The sequence below is a fragment of the Lissotriton helveticus genome, chromosome 1_1 (assembly GCF_964261635.1).
Source record: "Lissotriton helveticus chromosome 1_1, aLisHel1.1, whole genome shotgun sequence".
Lineage (NCBI taxonomy): Eukaryota > Metazoa > Chordata > Amphibia > Caudata > Salamandridae > Lissotriton > Lissotriton helveticus.
Genome location: NC_136057.1, coordinates 1,217,472,591 through 1,217,495,565, shown reverse-complemented (window position 1 = coordinate 1,217,495,565; position 22,975 = coordinate 1,217,472,591).

Below are 22,975 nucleotides of genomic sequence, written 5' to 3'. Positions count from 1 at the left end.
AACAGAAATGTTTAAGCACAACTTTCTCAAACTTCTAATTTCAAATGATGATGGCAGAGTTCACTCCTTACTCTAAAACGAAGGAATAAAGGACATAATTTGTAAACATTATTATATCATAATAATATTTTCCCACTTGCAGGAACTCACTTTAATAATTACACCTAAGACCTCTTAACTTATCCACCATGAGAAACTGGAGGAAATGCTTCAGTTTCCTCAGAGCACAAGACTAACCCAATAGCCATTACATTAAAACTCAGCAGCAGTAGGAGACAGCAGCAGGACAGTGGCACACAATATTACAAATTAAGCTGGGGTGCAGAAAAAAAGTATATAGGAGAATGGTATGTGTGGTTGCAGTGCAAGGCAAAACAGCATTTTGTTAAGATGGAAGAAACAGTTAATGTATGTTTATAGGCTTTAATGTGTTTGTGTAAGAATAAAAGCATATGATGCTGCTCCACAATACATCTTTGTTGAAAGGGCGAATGATGCTATATGCCACCTGCGATACTAATGACCAGAACAACCACACACTCAGAGGCAGATTCTCAAGGACTTATCTCTGATTTATCACCACTTTAGCACCGCAAAACTGGCGATAGATTTATCACCTATTTTCAAGCTGATGCAAACTGCCGATATCGTCAGTTTGCCAGCAATAGCTGCCACAAAAAACATTGCCATGGATGAGAGTGACAACTAACACTACTGATATGCAGAATAGGCGTTCCAGTGCAAAAACACAAGAAAACACTGCTTTGCTAAATTCTTAACGGTCAGCCAGATCTGTGATGCTATCCAAAAACAGGCAATAAGGCACGTTAGCAGCAGGGATTTAACGCCTGCCTTTCACTGGGATAAAGCAGGACGACAACCTGCAGCGTGAAAGGGAGCCCAGCCCAGAGCCACATCTGAAGACCAACACATGGCGTGGAGCTACTGATCATGCAGCTCTTAGGCCCAAGAGGGCCACAACACCCACCGCCACCACCCCGAGGCCCCCCCAGACCCTCCCATCAGACTATCTCTGAGGCAGCACAGAACAAGATAGCTGACCTTCCGAAAACAGCATGGCCCCTCAGCCACACAATTGCAGAATGTGGGGAGAGGTGGGAACCAAGTATGTGTGAAGGAGGCAAGTCACCCATGAATAAGAATGTACACAATGCCAAGTGGGGCGGTGATGTGCTGGACAGACTTCAGTATGCAGAGCACAGACATGTCCATGTGGACATATACTGCTGATGTTTGTGGTGTTGTGGACAGCGGACACAACCATGTTACCTCAAGCAGTGTTCAAGTTCAAGTTCAGGCATTTGTAGAGCGCACTACTCACCCAGAGGGTCTCAAGGCGCTATGGGAAGGGGTTCGCTATTTGTCGAAGAGCCAGGTTTTGAGTTCTTTTCTGAAAGAGATGTGGTTCTGAGTAAGGCGGAGGTAGATGGGAAGTGAGTTCCAGGTCTTGGCAGCCAGGAAGGAGAAAGATCTGCCACCCATGGTGGATTTCCGGATGCGCGGGACTGCGGCGAGGGCATGATTGGACGATCTAAGTTGGCGGGTGGGTTTGTAGAAGGACAGTCGAGTGTTGAGGCATTCGGGACCTAGATTGTAGAGGGCCTTGTGTGCGTGGGTAAGAAGGCGGAAAGTAATTCTTTTGTTAACGGGGAGCCAGTGGAGGTCTTTTAGATGTTCGGTGATGTGATCTTGGCGTGGGATGTCTAATATGAGCCTCGCTGACGCGTTTTGGATGCGCTGGAGTTTTTTCTGTAATTTTGCTGTGATTCCGGCGTAAAGTGTGTTGCCATAATCCAGTCGACTCGTGACCAGTATGTGGGTGACAGTCTTTCTTGTCTCGAGGGGGATCCAGCGGAAGATCTTTTTGAGAATGCGAAGTACGTTGAAGCAGGAGGACGAGACGGCGTTGACTTGTCTGGACATCGAGAGAGAGGAGTCCAGGATGAAGCCAAGGTTACGAGCATTGTCAGTGGGTGTGGGTGCTGTGCCCAGCGAGGAAGGCCACCAGGAGTCGTCCCAAGCCGAGGGGGAACATCCCAGGATGAGTACCTCCGTCTTGTCTGAGTTGAGTTTTAGGCGGCTAAGTTTCATCCAATCGGCTACTTCTTTCATGCCTTCGTGAAGATTGGTTTTGGCGGTGTTGGGGTCTTTGGTGAGGGAGAGGATTAACTGGGTGTCGTCGGCGTAAGAGATGATGTTGAGGTTGTGTTGACGCGCGATGGAGGCGAGAGGACTCATGTAGACGTTGAAGAGGGTGGGGCTGAGTGAAGATCCTTGAGGTACGCCGCAGATTACTTCGGTGGCCTCTGAGTAGAATGGTGGAAGTCGGACTCTTTGAGTTCTCCCAGCGAGGAATGAGGTGATCCAGTTCAAGGCTTTTTCTTTTATGCCGATGCTGCTGAGGCGATGTATGAGGGTGCTGTGGAAGACTGTGTCGAAAGCGGCGGATAGGTCGAGTAGTATGAGGGCCACTGTTTCTCCGTTGTCCAGGAGTGTTCGGATGTCGTCGGCCGCTGCAATGAGGGCGGTTTCGGTGCTGTGTTTGGCTCGTATTCCAGATTGAGATGGATCAAGGGAGTTGTTGGATTCAAGGAAGGCGGCGAGTTGGCTGTTGACGGCTTTCTCGATGACTTTGGCCGGGAATGGGAGGAGGGATATGGGTCTGTAGTTTTTAAGTTCAGAGGGGTCTGCTGTGGGTTTCTTCAGAAGGGCGCTGAGTTCGGCGTGTTTCCAGCTTTCTGGAAAGGTGGCGGAGTTGAACGAGCAGTTGATGACATCACGGAGATGGGGTGCGATGATGGAGTCAGCTTTGTTGAAGATGTGGTGGGGGCAGGGGTCAGTGGGCGATCCAGAGTGGATTGAGTTCATGAGGTGAATGGTGTCTTCAGTGGTAATTGGGTTCCAGGCGCTGAGGATGCTAGTTGGCGGAGTAGGATCTGGGGGGGTGGGGAGGGTTGATCGCTGGGAGAATTCTCGAAGCTATTGTGGATGTCGGCAATTTTGTTGTAGAAGAAGGAGGATAACGCGTCGCAGAGGTCTTGGGAGGGGGTGATGTCGTTAGATGCTGCGGTGGGGTTGGTAAATTCTTTGACGATGTTGAAGAGTTCCTTGCTGTTGTGAGTGTTGTTGTCTAGACGGTCCTTGAATGCTGATTTCTTAGCAGATCGAATCAGTTGGTGGTGTTTGCGGGTGGCTGACTTGAGGGAGGCCATGTTGTCTGAGGTTGGGTTTTTTCTCCATATCTTCTCCAGAGTGCGGCATAGTTTCTTGGAATTTTTTAAGGTCGTCATTGAACCAGGGAGCCTTTTTGCTGGCTGAATTGATCTGGTGCTTTTTCAGGGGTGCTAATTCATCAGCGCTGTGGGTGATCCATTGCTTGAGTTTGGTGGCCGCTTGGTCTGGGTCCAATGAGAGGGTGGGAGGGTTTTGGTTGAGTGATGTGAGGAGTTGGTCGGAGGTGATTTTGTTCCAGTTTCTCCGAGGAATAGGTTGAGGACGATTGTGACACCAGGAATCAAGGAGAACAGATCAGGGAATTGTCCCAACAGTTGGCGACAATCTTGCTGCTGCTAAAGGGTCAGTGTGTCAGAGAGGACAACACCATCCACTGGCCCATCTTGCTCTTTTGCATACAGGAGGTCAGGAAGAGGCTCACTCTCCTCCTCCATTCCAGCATCTGTAGCTAGGAGCATGCCCACTTCGGACCTTTCTAAGTGGGGCTTTAAACGGTTGACATGCAGGACCCGCAAGGGGTTCCTGGGAGACTTCAAGTCCACCATGTAGGTGACATCGCTCTTTTTTTCCACAACCTCAAATGGTCCAGTCCACCTGTCCTTGAGCACACAAGGTTCCACAGGGGACAGGACCCAAACTTTCTGACCAAGCTGAAGCTCCACCAGAGTGGCCTTTTGGTCGTACCACCGCTCATCTCTTCCTGGCTGGCCTCCAGATTTGCCTGAGCAAGATCTCTGAAGCGCCGAGTCTGGTTCCTAAAGGCCAGCATGTAACTGTATACATCCTGGGGAGGTTTCCTGGGAGATTGCTCCCAGCCTTCTTTGACCAGACTCAAAGGTCCTCTTACCGGGTGTCCATTCAAAAGCTCAAAGGGGCTGAACCCTAGAGACTTCTGTGGCACCTCACGGTAAGCAAACAGCAGGCATGGCAAGAGGACGTCCCATTTACGCCTCATTGGTTCTTCAAGACCCATAATCATGCCTTTAAGGGCACAGTTGAATCTCTCAACCAACCCATTACCCTGAGGGTGGTAAGGAGTGGTGAACTTGTAGGTTACCCCACACTCCTTCCACAGAGACTTCATATAATTTGAAATGAAGTTGGTGCCCCGGTCTGACACCACCTCTCTGGGGAACCCCATTCGGGAAAAAACACCCATCAGTGCCCGTCCCACCACGGGGGCCGTCACTGTTCTGAGAGGGATGGCTTCCGTGTACCGTGTGGCATGGTCCACCAAGACCAGGATGAACCTGTTGCCCATGGCTGTCTTGGGGTCCAGGGGCCCAACAATGTCAATCCCCACCCGGTCAAAGGGGGTACTGACCACGGGAAAAGGTTGGAGGGGCGCCTTCTGCTTCCGCCCGCTTTTCCCACTTGCCTGGCAAGTTTGACAGGTTTTGCAATGGATATCTGTATTCCTTCTCATCTGAGGCCAATAAAAATGGGTGACAAGCCTGTCATAGGTCTTGTCCTGCCCCAGATGTCCAGTTAACAAACGTCATGAGCCAAACCCAGTAGGAAGGCTCTGAAGCGCTGGGGTACCACCAGCACACGGGCTGATTCAGGCTCAGCAGCCTTAGGCTCGCTATACAGGACATCGTTCTCCCAGTAGACCAAATGTGACCCTGACTGATCACCTGTTGTCTGGGCTGAGGCCTGCTGCCTCATACCCACAAGAGAAGGGCACACTTTCTGTTCTGCACAAAATTCTTCCCTGCAGGGACCACCATCCTGCTGCCAGTGGGTCAGCTCAGGCAGGTCTCCCAGTTCAGCAACTTGTTCCCCTGTGGGCTCCAGGGCATCCCCCTCAAGGTCTGCCTCCTCCTGGACCAAGGGAACTACGTGGGACGGTTTCCCGCGCCCCCTGCCTCTTCTCTTCACAGCTGGGTCCTGGGACATACTTTCAGGCTCCGGGACCCCATCAACACCCTTACTTGCTGTCATCGATCGAGTGGTTGCACACACCCACTCTGGCACACCCAACATTTTCAAATGTGTCTCTCGCTCCACCTTAGCACAAGGGGAGTCTTCCAAATCATTGCCCAGGAGACAATCAACAGGCATGGCAGGCCTTACAGCAACTTGAAGAGTACCTGAAACTCCCCCCCATTCAAAGGGAACCTGAGCTACCTCACACTCTCTCTGGGAGTTGTCAGCAGCTATCACAGGGTAGAATGCGTGGGGGACCACCTGCTCTCTGGACACCAAGTGACACTTGACAGCTGTCACACTCGCTCCGGTATCTCTGAGAGCTTCCACTCTATGGCATTAATGGTCACCCACTGCCTATATCTCTTAGTGTTACTAGGCAGAGGGGGTGGAGGGACCATTTCCATGTCTCCTAAAGAGACCAGGGACATCTCTGTGGGACCCTCCCCACCAGGGGAAACCATCTCCTCCCCTCCCAGGGCTACACTCGCCAACTGACAGAGGGGGTGCACGGGGTGGTGCATTAGAGTTCTTCAAGGGACACTGGGATCATAAAAATGGTGTTCCACCTGCTTACAAGCGTAGCAGGTCATTGGGCCCCTATGAACAGGTTTACCTGTCAGGGCCTCTGACTTCTTCACTGGGGGAGGCTGGGAACCCTTCCCTTGGTTCCCTTGGGGATTACTTTGGGGCCCTTTCTGGAACTCCTTCTGTTTACCCTTGTCCCCCCCACTCTTCTGCTGGGGACCCTGCCCACCTTTGGCTGAGTCTCCCACTGGACCCTTGTAGACCCTGGTACTGACCCAGCGGTCCGCCTCCTCAGCAAGTTTTCTAGGGGTAGATATCTTGCTATCAATAAGGTGCTGGCGCAGCTTGGGAAAACAGTTATTAGACAAGTGCTCCCAACCATCCATGGCTCTGCAAAAAAATGACACATATTCAACCCACGTAGTACCAGGCAATTTCTTACATTCTCTAAAGGCCTGTCTGTACTTTTCTGGGGTTAGGCCATACCTTAACATTAAAGCATCTTTCATATGAGTATAAGACGTCCTATCCTCAACAGGCATGTCTAACAGGGTATCTCTTCCCTCGTTCACAAAGCGACCCCACAACCCCGCTCCCCAATCCTTTTCAGGGACCCGGTGGGCCAACAATGCTAACTCATATGCTTTAAACCATTGGCCAATATCTTCATTCTTATGAAAATCTTTGATAACATCTTTGGGAAAATAAAACCTACTTTCTGCAGGCACAGAGGGGATGCTGCCACCAGAGGGATTCAATTCTAAATTCTTAGCCTTGAGCTCCATTTCCCTCACCATTTTCTCACGCTCAAAAGCTAACTTTTCTCTTTCAAACTCCAACCTTTTGATCTCCATATCAGCTTCTCTCCTGCTTCTTGCATTCTCTAACTCCAACTGCCCATCTATCTTAAGTTTTGCCATTTCTAACTGGTATGCTCGCTCCTTCGCCCTGTCTTCCAATTCTTCAGGAGAAAGACCCTTGGAGGAAACACTGCTGCCGGGAGGGGATCCAGGCCCATTCACGGGCACTTCCTCTTCCCCTTACCCTGTCGGTACCACCACCGGATCAGAGGGATCTCTGGCCTCTAACCAGGCCTCCATTGCTTTGAGATATTCTGGCTTATTTTTGAGGCCTGTGGTAGGGACTTTGAACTGCTTGCAAAAGTGTTTCAGCATCTTTAACGGGTAGTCGTTGATCTTTTCCCTATCAAACTCCTCCACAACAACAGGGGTAGTGACTCCAGCATCACTCATGATCAAAACTGGCAGTGTTCAAAAATCAAGCTCCAGGAAAGCGGAGAACAAAAATAAGATATCCAATCTAAACAGATTGTGGCTGCGCTATGGTCTGCTTTCACTATGTAGCGCACACTAATCACTGCACATGGGTCATAAATGCAAAGTTCAAATCCTCACCGCTGACCCACCAATGTTAGAAGCGGCTGTCTCTAGTTGGCAGAGGTATACACTTCTGACAAATAGGGACAAACCTTTTCTAGTCAGGGCAAGGGGATCACACACTTAGAAAACCCCTGCTCACCCCCTTGGTAGCTTGGCAAAGCAGATAGGCTTATCTCAGAGGCAGTGCGTTAAGCATTTATGACCACATACAGTAATAAAGTGAATACACTACAAATGGACACGACACAGTAGTATTATAAAAATAAGGATGTTTATACAAGGCTTAGCATAAGACCAAATAACGACAAAAGTATACCATAATCTTAATAAATACTCTTGGAAGGAAAAATAATAGTTCAAGCGTAGTTTCTTCTTAGCACAAAGTCTTTAGTAATAAAAGCAACTCTTCATATTTAAAACACAGTTCTTGGCAACAATGTAACCCACACGGGAGTCACACGACGTCGAGGCAAAGTTAATCCAACGGTTCGGCGTCGACCGCGAGGAGCGCTACTTCGAGCCCAGAGTCGCACAGACCCCCACAACAGAGTACCTTGGACAAGTGAAGCACACGATGATCAGCGGCGTCGAGATGTCCGGCGTCGCGTCTTCGGCGTCGATTGGGCCTCGGAGTCGGGGCGATCTGCAGCGGCGTTGACAGATGTCAGGCAGGAGCAGCGCTCACGAGGTGAAGCGGGATACGGCGTCGTCGTCGATGTCGATGATGATGTTGCAAGAGTGAGCAGCGCTCAGGGCGTCGGGAGGGCTCGGTGTCGAGACTTCGGCAGCGGCTTCGCTACTAGCGTCGATCAGGGCCGGCGTCGAAAGTGCGGGACACGGGAGCTGCACTCACGATGTAGAGCTGGATTCGGCGGCGTCCGTCGGCGTCGGGATTGCTGGATTCTTCAGAGGTGCTGGATTTTCAGGTTCCAGCAACAAGCACTTTCAGCAAATAAATGGAGTCCTTTGACCCTGTGACTTCAAAAGGAGGCTGGCACTCTTCCAACCCTTGGAGATTTTCTTGGCAAAGCTTGAGAGTAACAAATGCAAGACCTTGTAGGTACAAGGTGGATGACCTGAGCACTCCTGTGTGCTAATAAAGCAAAGGTACCCAATGGGTAGAATTGTTCAAAGTTTTATTCACTTTGTCTCATTTATTTAAATTGTTGTGTAATCACAAATTGTAGTTCAAATAGTTTCCATGTAGAAGAGAACAAAACAAATCGTTTATCCCATCATAATATCCAAAAGTTCCATGAGTAACATCATGTGCATAGTTCGATTCCCCAATGCATTTCGAGCAAATTGCTCTTCGTCAGGGGGTTGGATATGATGCTGTAAGTAATGAAAATGGGGTACATCAGTCAGGAGCCGAGTGTTGAAGGAAATGAAAATACAAAAGTTCATGTGATCAGCAATCGAGAGACCGGTGCTGAGTAGGTGAGTGAGTGGAACGCGATAAAAAAGCCCAAAACATGCATGTTAACAGTGGCACTGTAGGTATCAAAGCAAATGAATCACCCGTGTGTATCAAAGTAATGAAACTGCTGAATAGAGAAAAACAGGAAATGGCAGTATGAAAGAAAACGAGTCGGCGAACTAGATTGTAAACGCCAAGAGGTGCACCCAGAAACGAGAAGAATAAGTGACGTAACCTAACGTGCTAAGATGTCAAGTCATGATGAAAACGAGCCCAAAAGTGAGGTCACCATGAGAACTGTGAAGTCTAAAGGTGCGGTAAACTGGTGTTCAAAACCACGAAGGTGCTTACCTAGAAAATCGAGATTAGTAACTGGAATCACGGATGAAAGACGCCATCGGTGAGACGCGGAAGAAGTCAGTGAACCTGCGCATGCGTCTAAGTTTGTTGAACCGGAGGAAATAGAAAACGGACTGACTCCGGAAGAGCGTAAAACAACAGATGAAGAAAGCAAAGTGGCTAAGAATGAAAACGTGAACTGGTGCTTGTAAAACAAATTTACCACAAAGATGAGTGCGTGAGAGTGTTAAAAAAGCAAAACGAGCAAACGGGGAAATATTAAAATGGGAAAGTGTGAAGATGAAGGTCGAGGTATTTAAAAGGAAAAAATAAAAACAGGAAAGGAGGAATTGTAAAAATGATGCTAGAAAAGTAGAGGAATATGTGGAAAGTGTGTAAAAAAAGGGAAGAAGTGGAAAAATAGAAAAAAGGTTGTACAATGGTGTGTGATACAAAAACTGGAGTACAATAATGAATGCATGCACAAAATGTTGAACAACCAACAATCAATATACACTCATGTGTATCATATGTTTCAAAGATAGCTGCTAAATTCCAGACGTTCGTTGAGACCTTTAGGTGCAGTGGTACCAAGTTTGAAAATCCAGAATAGTTCACGTTGAAGCAAATCTTTTTTGGGATCCGTGCCCTCAGGTTTGTCAACCACTTCAAGGATAAAGAAACGAATTTGGCTGTTGTTGTGGTTTAACTGAGTGAAATGGGCGGACACACAGGATTTAAGGTTCTTATTTCTGATGTTACTCCTGTGTTCATTCAGACGAGTCTTTATCTTACGCTCTGTTTTCCCTACGTAAGGTAATCCGCAGGGGCACTTCAAGAGATACACCATGTTTGTGGTGTCACAAGTTGCATTGGTTTTGAGTGAAATTTGTTTGCCAGAACTGGGATGGTTAATATTAGTCCCTGGAATGATGTTATGACAATTTTGGCAATTGTGACAAGGAATGGTTCCTTTGTATATCACAGGTTCAATGGTGCGTGGCTTGATTAGTGAGCGTAAGTTCTTGGAACGTTGGTATGTGAAAATGGGCATTTCGTTGAATAGATTATTGAAATCGGGTTCCAGTTGTAGTATTTGCCAATGGATTTTAATGCTGTTTTTGATTAGGTGACTTTTAGTTGAAAATTTGGAAACAAATACGTTGGGTTGTTTGTTGGAACTTGGTTTGACCTTAGGTTGCAGTAATGCAGAACGATCAGTGGAAGTTACTCTTTGGTAAGCTGTAGAAATGATTTGTTGCGGGTAACCCCTTTTGGAAAATTTAGTCATAATGTTAGTACTGTCCCGTGCAAATGAATGTTCAGTGGAAGCTATTTTCTTGGCTCTTAGTAGTTGTGAGTAGGGTAAATGTTCTTTCAGGCTGGGTTGGTGGAAACTGGAGTAATGTAGATAGTTGTTTCGGTCTGTAGGTTTGATGTAAATGGCTGTTTCCAGTTTGTGATCTTTCACGGTGATGTTGACATCCAAGAAAGCTATGTTGGTATTGTTGAAATGGTGAGTAAATTGGATTCTTTCATTGACGCTGTTGAGATGACTAATGGCAAATGTCAATTGTTGTTGCGTGCCGGTCCATATTAGGAAACTATCGTCAATGTAATGATAATAAATTTGAAGGTGGTCTTTCCAATGTGGTACCGACAAGATATGTTCAGTTTCAAAGTCCTGCATGAAGAGATTGGCGTATGATGGGGCAGCACAATTGCCCATTGCTACTCCGGAAAGTTGGCTGTAAAATTTGGTTTGGTATCTAAAGTAACTGTGCATGAGAGTGAATTCGATAAGTTCCATCAGAAAAACTTGCAGGTCATGAGGTTTGTTGGTTGTGAGTAACGCCGCTTCTGCGGCCTGAATGCCAAGATTATGGGGAATGGAAGTGTACAGTGAGTTCACATCTATGGTGCACAGCAAGACAGGTGTTTGTGGATCAATGGTGATGGAACTGAGTTTGAATAAGAAATCTGTGGTTTCTTGAAGGTAACTAGCCATTTGTTTGACAGAAGGTTGTAGATGACGATCAATGTAGGTACCAATGGGTTCGTGAATTGAGTTGCGTGTGCTGACGATGGGCCTGAATGGAGGTTTGGTCGGATGTTTGTGGATTTTGGGAATCATGTAGAAATATGGAATGCTGGGATGAGATTTGATGAGATAACTCCGGTCTTTGGTAGTGATAGTTCCTGAAGATACAGCTTTGTCAACGAGAATCTGGAGGATGGCAGCGTATTCTTTGGTAGGATCGGAGTTTATTTCCATGTAGGTATTGGTTTCTGTCAAATGTGTATTCACACTGTCTAGGTAAAATTGAGTATCCATGATTACCAAGGAGCCACCCTTGTCAGCAGGGCAGATCATGATATCGCTGTTGGTAGCTAGTTGGTTCAAAGCGATTTTTTCTTGTCTGGTTAAATTTTGTTTATGTCGTACTGTGGTTTGGCAAATGTTGTCAAGATCTTTATACACTAAGGCTTCAAATATATCCAAAGTTTTGTGGCTCACGGGGGCCATGAAAGTGCTTTTGGGACGTAGGTCCAAGATGGTGTTTTCTTCGTTAATTGCGGAAGTTGCACAAACGTTAGAAAAAAAGTGACGCAGGCGTAAAGTTTGCATGAACTTGTAGAAGCTTATTTGTGTTTCGAGATCATTGGTGCTGTAAGTGGGTACAAACGAGGTCCCCTTTTGTAAAACCTTGTTTTGTGTGGTTGAAATGTTTGTACTGGAGATGTTTATAATTAGGTTCTGTCGCTCCTCGTCGATTGTGCGATGGGACGCTGTTGCTCTGTTAAATTGCGTTCTCCGGAATCTCCGGTTGCATCTGTGCCTACCCCTAAAAAAGGCACCGGTCCAGTGCTTGCGATCGTAGGTTGACTGGTGGATGCCTCACTTTGAGTCTGTTGACTGGAGGGGATGCCTCCTTGTTGTGATGGAGCTGGACGAGAAGGTTGTCTGGTGTCTTGTCTTGGTTGACGAGTGCGTGTTGAACCATCTGAGGAAGATGTGTCGCCGTCAGTTGATTTGTTGTATTGTGATCTCTGTTGTCGTCTGGCCGCGTAGGTTTCGGCCCAGTTATATACCTCCCCAAGCTTGTAGTCTACGGTATCCCGTTTGAATTTGCGCAATTTGCGCTCATTGATCTCTTTTGTATATTTTTCCAATTGGATATTTACATCTTCTAAAGTTTGACGCAATTCATCAGAACTGAGTTTGGAACTAAGTTCATCTTTAAGCTGGGCTACTTCTGTGGTAAGGTCTTCAAGCATTTTGGATAGTTCCTCAACTATGAGCAAGATAAGATCAAGTGAACACTTGTTAAGTATGCCGTACCACCTTTCGGTAAATTTAATGTTGTTCTTGCATAGGGTAGATTTCAATGGTATCCGTAATCCTCTAGGAATTCTCGACACTTTGTGATAGCGAATCAATGTACTCGCATGTAGGCGTTGGTTGATCTCTCTTTTGGCTGCATATAAGAGTTGTCGTATGTTGGACTGTACTGATCCTGTGCTGGAAGTGATACACTCGGGTTCCTGAATAAGGGTGTAGATTCGTTCGGTATCCTCAGAGGAAAACTCAAAGGTATCTGCTGTGTTGGACGTTAAGTTGGCTATGTCTGCATAAGACATGATTTGGGATTGGTGGGTGCTAAAGCGGATGGACAGAAGGTAATGACTGATGAAAGATAGGGGTCCGCTGCACTCCAAAGGTAAACTACAAGTTCAAAAAAAAGTGTGCCAGGAAAGATAAGTCATTTAGGGTGATCAGGATGCTGCCCCTACTGTCCAGGAAGGGTAGGAGATGAATAACAAATGCAAGACCTTGTAGGTACAAGGTGGATGACCTGAGCACTCCTGTGTGCTAATAAAGCAAAGGTACGCAATGGGTAGAATTGTTCAAAGTTTTATTCACTTTGTCTCATTTATTTAAATTGTTGTGTAATCACAAATTGTAGTTCAAATAGTTTCCATGTAGAAGAGAACAAAACAAATCGTTTATCCCATCATAATATCCAAAAGTTCCATGAGTAACATCATGTGCATAGTTCGATTCCCCAATGCATTTCGAGCAAATTGCTCTTCGTCAGGGGGTTGGATATGATGCTGTAAGTAATGAAAATGGGGTACATCAGTCAGGAGCCGAGTGTTGAAGGAAATTAAAATACAAAAGCTCATGTGATCAGCAATCGAGAGACCGGTGCTGGGTAGGTGAGTGAGTGGAACACGATAAAAAAGCCCAAAACATGCATGTTAACAGTGGCACTGTAGGTATCAAAGCAAATGAATCACCTGTGTGTATCAAAGTAATGAAACTGCTGAATAGAGAAAAACAGGAAATGGCAGTATGAAAGAAAACGAGTCGGCGAACTAGATTGTAAACGGCAAGAGGTGCACCCAGAAACAAGAAGAATAAGTGACGTAACCTAACGTGCCAAGATGTCAAGTCGTGATGAAAACGAGCCCAATAGTGAGGTCACCACGAGAACTGTGAAGTCTAAAGGTGCGGTAAACTGGTGTTCAAAACCACGAAGGTGCTTACCTAGAAAATCGAGATTAGTAACTGGAATCACGGATGAAAGACGCCATCGGTGAGACGCGGAAGAAGTCAGTGACCCTGCGCATGCGTCTAAGTTTGTTGAACCGGAGGAAATAGAAAACTGACTGACTCCGGAAGAGCGTAAAACAACAGATGAAGAAAGCAAAGTGGCTAAGAATGAAAACGTGAACTGGTGCTTGTAAAACAAATATACCACAAAGATGAGTGCGTGAGAGTGTTGAAAAAGCAAAACGAGCAAACGGGGAAATATTAAAATGGGAAAGTGTGAAGATGAAGGTCGAGGTATTTAAAAGGAAAAAATAAAAACAGGAAAGGAGGAATTGTAAAAATGATGCTAGAAAAGTAGAGGAATATGTGGAAAGTATGTAAAAAAAGGGAAGAAGTGGAAAAATAGAAAAAAGGTTGTACAATGGTGTGTGATACAAAAACTGGAGTACAATAATGAATGCATGCACAAAATGTTGAACAACCAACAATCAATATACACTCATGTGTATCACCACGTTTGTGGTGTCACAAGTTGCATTGGTTTTGAGTGAAATTTGTTTGCCAGAACTGGGATGGTTAATTTTAGTCCCTGGAATGATGTTATAACAATTTTGGCAATTGTGACAAGGAATAGTTCCTTTGTATATCACAGGTTCAATGGTGCGTGTCTTGATTAGTGAGCGTAAGTTCTTGGAACGTTGGTATGCGAAAATGGGCATTTCGTTGAATAGATTATTGAAATCGGGTTCCAGTTGTAGTATTTGCCAATGGATTTTAATGCTTTTTTTGATTAGGTGACTTTTAGTGGAAAATTTGGAAACAAATACGTTGGGTTGTTTGTTGGAACTTGGTTTGACCTTAGGTTGCAGTAATGCTGAACGATCAGTGGAAGTTACTCTTTGGTAAGCTGTAGAAATGATTTGTTGCGGGTAACCCCTTTTGGAAAATTTAGTCATAATGTTAGTACTGTCCCGTGCAAATGAATGTTCAGTGGAAGCTATTCTCTTGGCTCTTAGTAGTTGTGAGTAGGGTAAATGTTCTTTCAGGCTGGGTTGGTGGAAACTGGAGTAATGTAGATAGTTGTTTCGGTCTGTAGGTTTGATGTAAATGGCTGTTTCCAGTTTGTGATCTTTCATGGTGATGTTGACATCCAAGAAAGCTATGTTGGTATTGTTGAAATGGTGAGTAAATTGGATTCTTTCATTGACGCTGTTGAGATGACTAATGGCAAATGTCAATTGTTGTTCCGTGCCGGTCCATATTAGGAAAATATCGTCAATGTAACCATAATAAATTTGAAGGTGGTCTTTCCAATGTGGTACCGACAAGATATGTTCAGTTTCAAAGTCCTGCATGAAGAGATTGGTGTATGATGGGGCAGCACAATTGCCCATTGCTACTCCGGAAAGTTGGCTGTAAAATTTGGTTTGGTATCTAAAGTAACTGTGCATGAGAGTGAATTCGATAAGTTCCATCAGAAAAACTTGCAGGTCATGAGGTTTGTTGGTTGTGAGTAACGCCGCTTCTGCGGCCTGAATGCCAAGATTATGGGGAATGGAAGTGTACAGTGAGTTCACATCTATGGTGCACAGCAAGACAGGTGTTTGTGGATCAATGGTGATGGAACTGAGTTTGAATAAGAAATCTGTGGTTTCTTGAAGGTAACTAGCCATTTGTTTGACAGAAGGTTGTAGATGACGATCAATGTAGGTACCAATGGGTTCGTGAATTGAGTTGCGTGTGCTGACGATGGGCCTGAATGGAGGTTTGGTCGGATGTTTGTGGATTTTGGGAATCATGTAGAAATATGGAATGCTGGGATGAGATTTGATGAGATAACTCCGGTCTTTGGTAGTGATAGTTCCTGAAGATACGGCTTTCTCAACGAGAATCTGGAGGATGGCAGCGTATTCTTTGGTAGGATCGGAGTTTATTTCCATGTAGGTATTGGTTTCTGTCAAATGTGTATTCACACTGTCTAGGTAAAATTGAGTATCCATGATTACCAAGGAGCCACCCATGTCAGCAGGGCAGATCATGATATCGCTGTTGGTAGCTAGTTGGTTCAAAGCGATTTTTTCCTGTCTGGTTAAATTTTGTTTATGTCGTACTGTGGTTTGGCAAATGTTGTCAAGATCTTTATGCACTAAGGCTTCAAATATATCCAAAGTTTTGTGGCTCACGGGGGCCATGAAAGTGCTTTTGGGACGTAGGTCCAAGATGGTGTTTTCTTCGGTAATTGCGGAAGTTGCACAAACGTTAGAAAAAAAGTGACGCAGGCGTAAAGTTCGCATGAACTTGTAGAAGCTTATTTGTGTTTCGAGATCATTGGTGCTGTAAGTGGGTACAAACGAGGTCCCCTTTTGTAAAACCTTGTTTTGTGTGGTTGAAATGTTTGTACTGGAGATGTTTATAATTAGGTTCTGTGGCTCCTCGTCGATTGTGCGATGGGACACTGTTGCACTGTTAAATTGCGTTCTCCGGGATCTCCGGTTGCATCTGTGCCTACCCCTAAAAAAGATTCAGAAAAGGGGGTGGTGATGAACAGAGTGCCTGAATTAAGCAGACCACTCTTACCCAGTCCAAAGATCAGGGCTTGATCCATCACCGTTTTTTAGCTCACTGCACCATCCCAGCTCAGAACTTAGCTATATGCAAATTAGTCTGTTCCTGTCCCAGTGCATGATGGGAACAGGGCAAACCAAACTACCAAGCCAATTCTTATACTGGGAAGGAAACAAGCTTCCGGGGACCGGTTTCTGCCATTTCAGGCGTCGTCGGCCCGGCTTGCTTGAATCCTGATGGTGCAATGAGCAAGGGACTCACATCTGAGTATACCCTTCCACGCTTATGGTAGACAAAATGATTCAAAAAAGGGGGTGGTGATGAACAGAGTGCCTGAATTAAGCAGACCACTCTTACCCAGTCCAAAGATCAGGGCTTGACCCATCACCGTTTTTTAGCTCACTGCACCATCCCAGCTCAGAACTTGGCTATATGCAAATTGGTCTGTTCCTGTCCCAGTGCATGATGGGAACAGGGCAAACCAAACTACCAAGCCAATTCTTATACTGGGAAGGAAACAAGCTTCCGGGGACCGGTTTCTGGCATTTCAGCCGTCGTCGGCCCGGCTTGCTTGAATCCTGATGGAGCAGTGAGCAAGGGACTCATGTCTGAGTATACCCTGCCACACCTATAGTGGCCAAAAACGATTCAGAAAAGGGGGTGGTGACGTTTTTTAGCTCACTGCACCATCCCAGCTCAGAACAGAACTCAAGCCCTGATCTTTGGACTGGGTAAGAGTGGTCTGCTTAATTCAGACACTCTGTTCATCACCACCCCCTTTTCTGAATCGTTTTTGGCCACTATAGGTGTGGCAGGGTATACTCAGACATGAGTCCCTTGCTCACTGCTCCATCAGGATTCAAGCTAGCCGGGCCGACGACGGCTGAAATGCCAGAAACCGGTCCCCGGAAGCTTGTCTCCTTTCTGGTAAAGAATTGGCTTGGTAGTTTGGTCTGCCCTGTTCCCATGATGCACTGGGCCAGGGACAGACTAATTTGCATATAGCCAGGTTCTGAGCTGGGATGGGGCAGTGAGCTAAATAACGGTGATGGATCAAGCCCTGATCTTTGGACTGGGTAAGAGTGGTCTGCTTAATTCAGACACTCTGTTCATCACCACCCCCTTTTCTGAATCGTTTTTGGCCACTATAGGTGTGGCAGGGTATACTCAGACATGAGTCCCTTGCTCACTGCTCCATCAGGATTCAAGCAAGCCGGGCCGACGACGGCTGAAATGCCAGAAACCGGTCCCCGGAAGCTTGTCTCCTTTCTGGTAAAGAATTGGCATGGTAGTTTGGTCTGCCCTGTTCCCATGATGCACTGGGCCAGGGACAGACTCATTTGCATATAGCCAGGTTCTGAGCTGGGATGGGGCAGTGAGCTAAATAACGGTGATGGATCAAGCCCTGATCTTTGGACTGGGTAAGAGTGGTCTGCTTAATTCAGACACTCTGTTCATCACCACCCCCGTTTCTGAATCGTTTTTGGCCACTATAGGTGTGGCAGGGTATACTCAGACATGAGTCCCTTGCTCACTGCTCCATCAGGATTCAAGCAAGCCGGGCCGACGACGGCTGAAATGCCAGAAACCGGTCCCCGGAAGTTGTCTCCTTTCTGGTAAAGAATTGGCTTGGTAGTTTGGTCTGCCCTGTTCCCATGATGCACTGGGCCAGGGACAGACTAATTTGCATATAGCCAGGTTCTGAGCTGGGATGGGGCAGTGAGCTAAATAACGGTGATGGATCAAGCCCTGATCTTTGGACTGGGTAAGAGTGGTCGGCTTAATTCAGACACTCTGTTCATCACCACCCCCTTTTCTGAATCGTTTTTGGCCACTATAGGTGTGGCAGGGTATACTCAGACATGAGTCCCTTGCTCACTGCTCCATCAGGATTCAAGCAAGCCGGGCCGACGACGGCTGAAATGCCAGAAACCGGTCCCCGGAAGCTTGTCTCCTTTCTGGTAAAGAATTGGCTTGGTAGTTTGGTCTGCCCTGTTCCCATGATGCACTGGGCCAGGGACAGACTAATTTGCATATAGCCAGGTTCTGAGCTGGGATGGGGCAGTGAGCTAAATAACGGTGATGGATCAAGCCCTGATCTTTGGACTGGGTAAGAGTGGTCTGCTTAATTCAGACACTCTGTTCATCACCACCCCCTTTTCTGAATCGTACCCCTAAAAAAGGCACCCGTCCAGTGCTTGCGATCGTAGGTTGACTGGTGGATGCCTCACTTTGAGTCTGTTGACTGGAGGGGATGCCTCCTTGTTGTGATGGAGCTGGACGAGAAGGTTGTCTGGTGTCTTGTCTTGGTTGACGAGTGCGTGTTGAACCATTTGAGGAAGATGTGTCGCCGTCAGTTGATTTGTTGTATTGTGATCTCTGTTGTCGTCTGGCCGCGTAGGTTTCGGCCCAGTTATATACCTCCCCAAGCTTGTAGTCTACGGTATCCCGTTTGAATTTGCGCAATTTGCGCTCATTGATCTCTTTTGTATATTTTTCCAATTGGATATTTACATCTTCTAAAGTTTGACGCAATTCATCAGAACTGAGTTTGGAACTAAGTTCATCTTTAAGCTGGGCTACTTCTGTGGTAAGGTCTTCAAGCATTTTGGATAGTTCCTCAACTATGAGCAAGATAAGATCAAGTGAACACTTGTTAAGTATGCCGTACCACCTTTCGGTAAATTTAATGTTGTTCTTGCATAGGGTAGATTTCAATGGTATCCGTAATCCTCTAGGAATTCTCGACACTTTGTGATAGCGAATCAATGTACTCGCATGTAGGCGTTGGTTGATCTCTCTTTTGGCTGCATATAAGAGTTGTCGTATGTTGGACTGTACTGATCCTGTGCTGGAAGTGATACACTCGGGTTCCTGAATAAGGGTGTAGATTCGTTCGGTATCCTCAGAGGAAAACTCAAAGGTATCTGCTGTGTTGGACGTTAAGTTGGCTATGTCTGCATAAGGCATGATTTGGGATTGGTGGGTGCTAAAGCGGATGGACAGAAGGTAATGACTGATGAAAGATAGGGGTCCGCTGCACTCCAAAGTTAAACTACAAGTTCAAAAAAAAGTGTGCCAGGAAAGATAAGTCATTTAGGGTGATCAGGATGCTGCCCCTACTGTCCAGGAAGGGCAGGAGATGAATAACAAATGCAAGACCTTGTAGGTACAAGGTGGATGACCTGAGCACTCCTGTGTGCTAATAAAGCAAAGGTACCCAATGGGTAGAATTGTTCAAAGTTTTATTCACTTTGTCTCATTTATTTAAATTGTTGTGTAATCACAAATTGTAGTTCAAATAGTTTCCATGTAGAAGAGAACAAAACAAATCGTTTATCCCATCATAATATCCAAAAGTTCCATGAGTAACATCATGTGCATAGTTTGATTCCCCAATGCATTTCGAGCAAATTGCTCTTCGTCAGGGGGTTGGATATGATGCTGTAAGTAATAAAAATGGGGTACATCAGTCAGGAGCCGAGTGTTGAAGGAAATGAAAATACAAAAGCTCATGTGATCAGCAATCGAGAGACCGGTCCTGGGTAGGTGAGTGAGTGGAACACGATAAAAAAGCCCAAAACATGCATGTTAACAGTGGCACTGTAGGTATCAAAGCAAATGAATCACCCGTGTGTATCAAAGTAATGAAACTGCTGAATAGAGAAAAACAGGAAATGGCAGTATGAAAGAAAACGAGTCGGCGATCTATATTGTAAACGCCAAGAGGTGCACCCAGAAACAAGAAGAATAAGTGACGTAACCTAACGTGCTAAGATGTCAAGTCGTGATGAAAACGAGCCCAAAAGTGAGGTCACCACGAGAACTGTGAAGTCTAAAGGTGCGGTAAACTGGTGTTCAAAACCACGAAGGTGCTTACCTAGAAAATCGAGATTAGTAACTGGAATCACGGATGAAAGACGCCATTGGTGAGACGCGGAAGAAGTCAGTGACCCTGCGCATGCGTCTAAGTTTGTTGAACCGGAGGAAATAGAAAACTGACTGACTCCGGAAGAGCGTAAAACAACAGATGAAGAAAGCAAAGTGGCTAAGAATGAAAACGTGAACTGGTGCTTGTAAAACAAATATACCACAAAGATGAGTGCGTGAGAGTGTTAAAAAAGCAAAACGAGCAAACGGGGAAATATTAAAATGGGAAAGTGTGAAGATGAAGGTTGAGGTATTTAAAAGGAAAAAATAAAAACAGGAAAGGAGGAATTGTAAAAATGATGCTAGAAAAGTAGAGGAATATGTGGAAAGTATGTAAAAAAAGGGAAGAAGTGGAAAAATAGAAAAAAGGTTGTACAATGGTGTGTGATACAAAAACTGGAGTACAATAATGAATGCATGCACAAAATGTTGAACAACCAACAATCAATATACACTCATGTGTATCATATGTTTCAAAGATAGCTGCTAAATTCCAGATGTTCGTTGAGACCTTTAGGTGCAGTGGTACCAAGTTTGAAAATCCAGAATAGTTCACGTTGAAGCAAATGTTTTTTGGGATCCGTGCCCTCAGGTTTGTCAACCACTTCAAGGATAAGGAAACGAATTTGGCTGTTGTTGTGGTTTAACTGAGTGAAATGGGCGGACACACAGGATTTAAGGTTCTTATTTCTGATGTTACTCCTGTGTTCATTCAGACGAGTCTTTATCTTACGCTCTGTTTTCCCTACGTAAGGTAATCCGTAGGGGCACTTCAAGAGATACACCACGTTTGTGGTGTCACAAGTTGCATTGGTTTTGAGTGAAATTTGTTTGCCAGAACTGGGATGGTTAATATTAGTCCCTGGAATGTTGTTATGACAATTTTGGCAATTGTGACAAGGAATGGTTCCTTTGTATATCACAGGTTCAATGGTGCGTGGCTTGATTAGTGAGCGTAAGTTCTTGGAACATTGGTATGCGAAAATGGGCATTTCGTTGAATAGATTATTGAAATCGGGTTCCAGTTGTAGTATTTGCCAATGGATTTTAATGCTTTTTTTGATTAGGTGACTTTTAGTTGAAAATTTGGAAACAAATACGTTGGGTTGTTTGTTGGAACTTGGTTTGACCTTAGGTTGCAGTAATGCAGAACGATCAGTGGAAGTTACTCTTTGGTAAGCTGTAGAAATGATTTGTTGCGGGTAACCCCTTTTGGAAAATTTAGTCATAATGTTAGTACTGTCCCGTGCAAATGAATGTTCAGTGGAAGCTATTCTCTTGGCTCTTAGTAGTTGTGAGTAGGGTAAATGTTCTTTCAGGCTGGGTTGGTGGAAACTGGAGTAATGTAGATAGTTGTTTCGGTCTGTAGGTTTGATGTAAATGGCTGTTTCCAGTTTGTGATCTTTCATGGTGATGTTGACATCCAAGAAAGCTATGTTGGTATTGTTGAAATGGTGAGTAAATTGGATTCTTTCATTGACGCTGTTGAGATGACTAATGGCAAATGTCAATTGTTGTTCCGTGCCGGTCCATATTAGGAAAATATCGTCAATGTAACCATAATAAATTTGAAGGTGGTCTTTCCAATGTGGTACCGACAAGATATGTTCAGTTTCAAAGTCCTGCATGAAGAGATTGGCGTATGATGGGGCAGCACAATTGCCCATTGCTACTCCGGAAAGTTGGCTGTAAAATTTGGTTTGGTATCTAAAGTAACTGTGCATGAGAGTGAATTCGATAAGTTCCATCAGAAAAACTTGCAGGTCATGAGGTTTGTTGGTTGTGAGTAACGCCGCTTCTGCGGCCTGAATGCCAAGATTATGGGGAATGGAAGTGTACAGTGAGTTCACATCTATGGTGCACAGCAAGACAGGTGTTTGTGGATCAATGGTGATGGAACTGAGTTTGAATAAGAAATCTGTGGTGTCTTGAAGGTAACTAGCCATTTGTTTGACAGAAGGTTGTAGATGACGATCAATGTAGGTACCAATGGGTTCGTGAATTGAGTTGTGTGTGCTGACGATGGGCCTGAATGGAGGTTTGGTCGGATGTTTGTGGATTTTGGGAATCATGTAGAAATATGGAATGCTGGGATGAGATTTGATGAGATAACTCCGGTCTTTGGTAGTGATAGTTCCTGAAGATACAGCTTTGTCAACGAGAATCTGGAGGATGGCAGCGTATTCTTTGGTAGGATCGGAGTTTATTTCCATGTAGGTATTGGTTTCTGTCAAATGTGTATTCACACTGTTCAGGTAAAATTGGGTATCCATGATTACCAAGGAGCCACCCTTGTCAGCAGGGCAGATCATGCTATCGCTGTTGGTAGCTAGTTGGTTCAAAGCGATTTTTTCTTGTCTGGTTAAATTTTGTTTATGTCGTACTGTGGTTTGGCAAATGTTGTCAAGATCTTTATGCACTAAGGCTTCAAATATATCCAAAGTTTTGTGGCTCACGGGGGCCATGAAAGTGCTTTTGGGACGTAGGTCCAAGATGGTGTATTCTTTGGTAATTGAGGAAGTTGCACAAACGTTAGAAAAAAAGTGACGCAGGCGTAAAGTTCGCATGAACTTGTAGAAGCTTATTTGTGTTTCGAGATCATTGGTGCTGTAAGTGGGTACAAACGAGGTCCCCTTTTGTAAAACCTTGTTTTGTGTGGTTGAAATGTTTGTACTGGAGATGTTTATAATTAGGTTCTGTGGCTCCTCGTCGATTGTGCGATGGGACGCTGTTGCTCTGTTAAATTGCGTTCTCCGGGATCTCCGGTTGCATCTGTGCCTACCCGTAAAAAAGGCACCGGTCCAGTGCTTGCGATCGTAGGTTGACTGGTGGATGCCTCACTTTGAGTCTGTTGACTGGAGGGGATGCCTCCTTGTTGTGATGGAGCTGGACGAGAAGGTTGTCTGGTGTCTTGTCTTGGTTGACGAGTGCGTGTTGAACCATCTGAGGAAGATGTGTCGCCGTCAGTTGATTTGTTGAATTGTGATCTCTGTTGTCGTCTGGCCGCGTAGGTTTCGGCCCAGTTATACACCTCCCCAAGCTTGTAGTCTA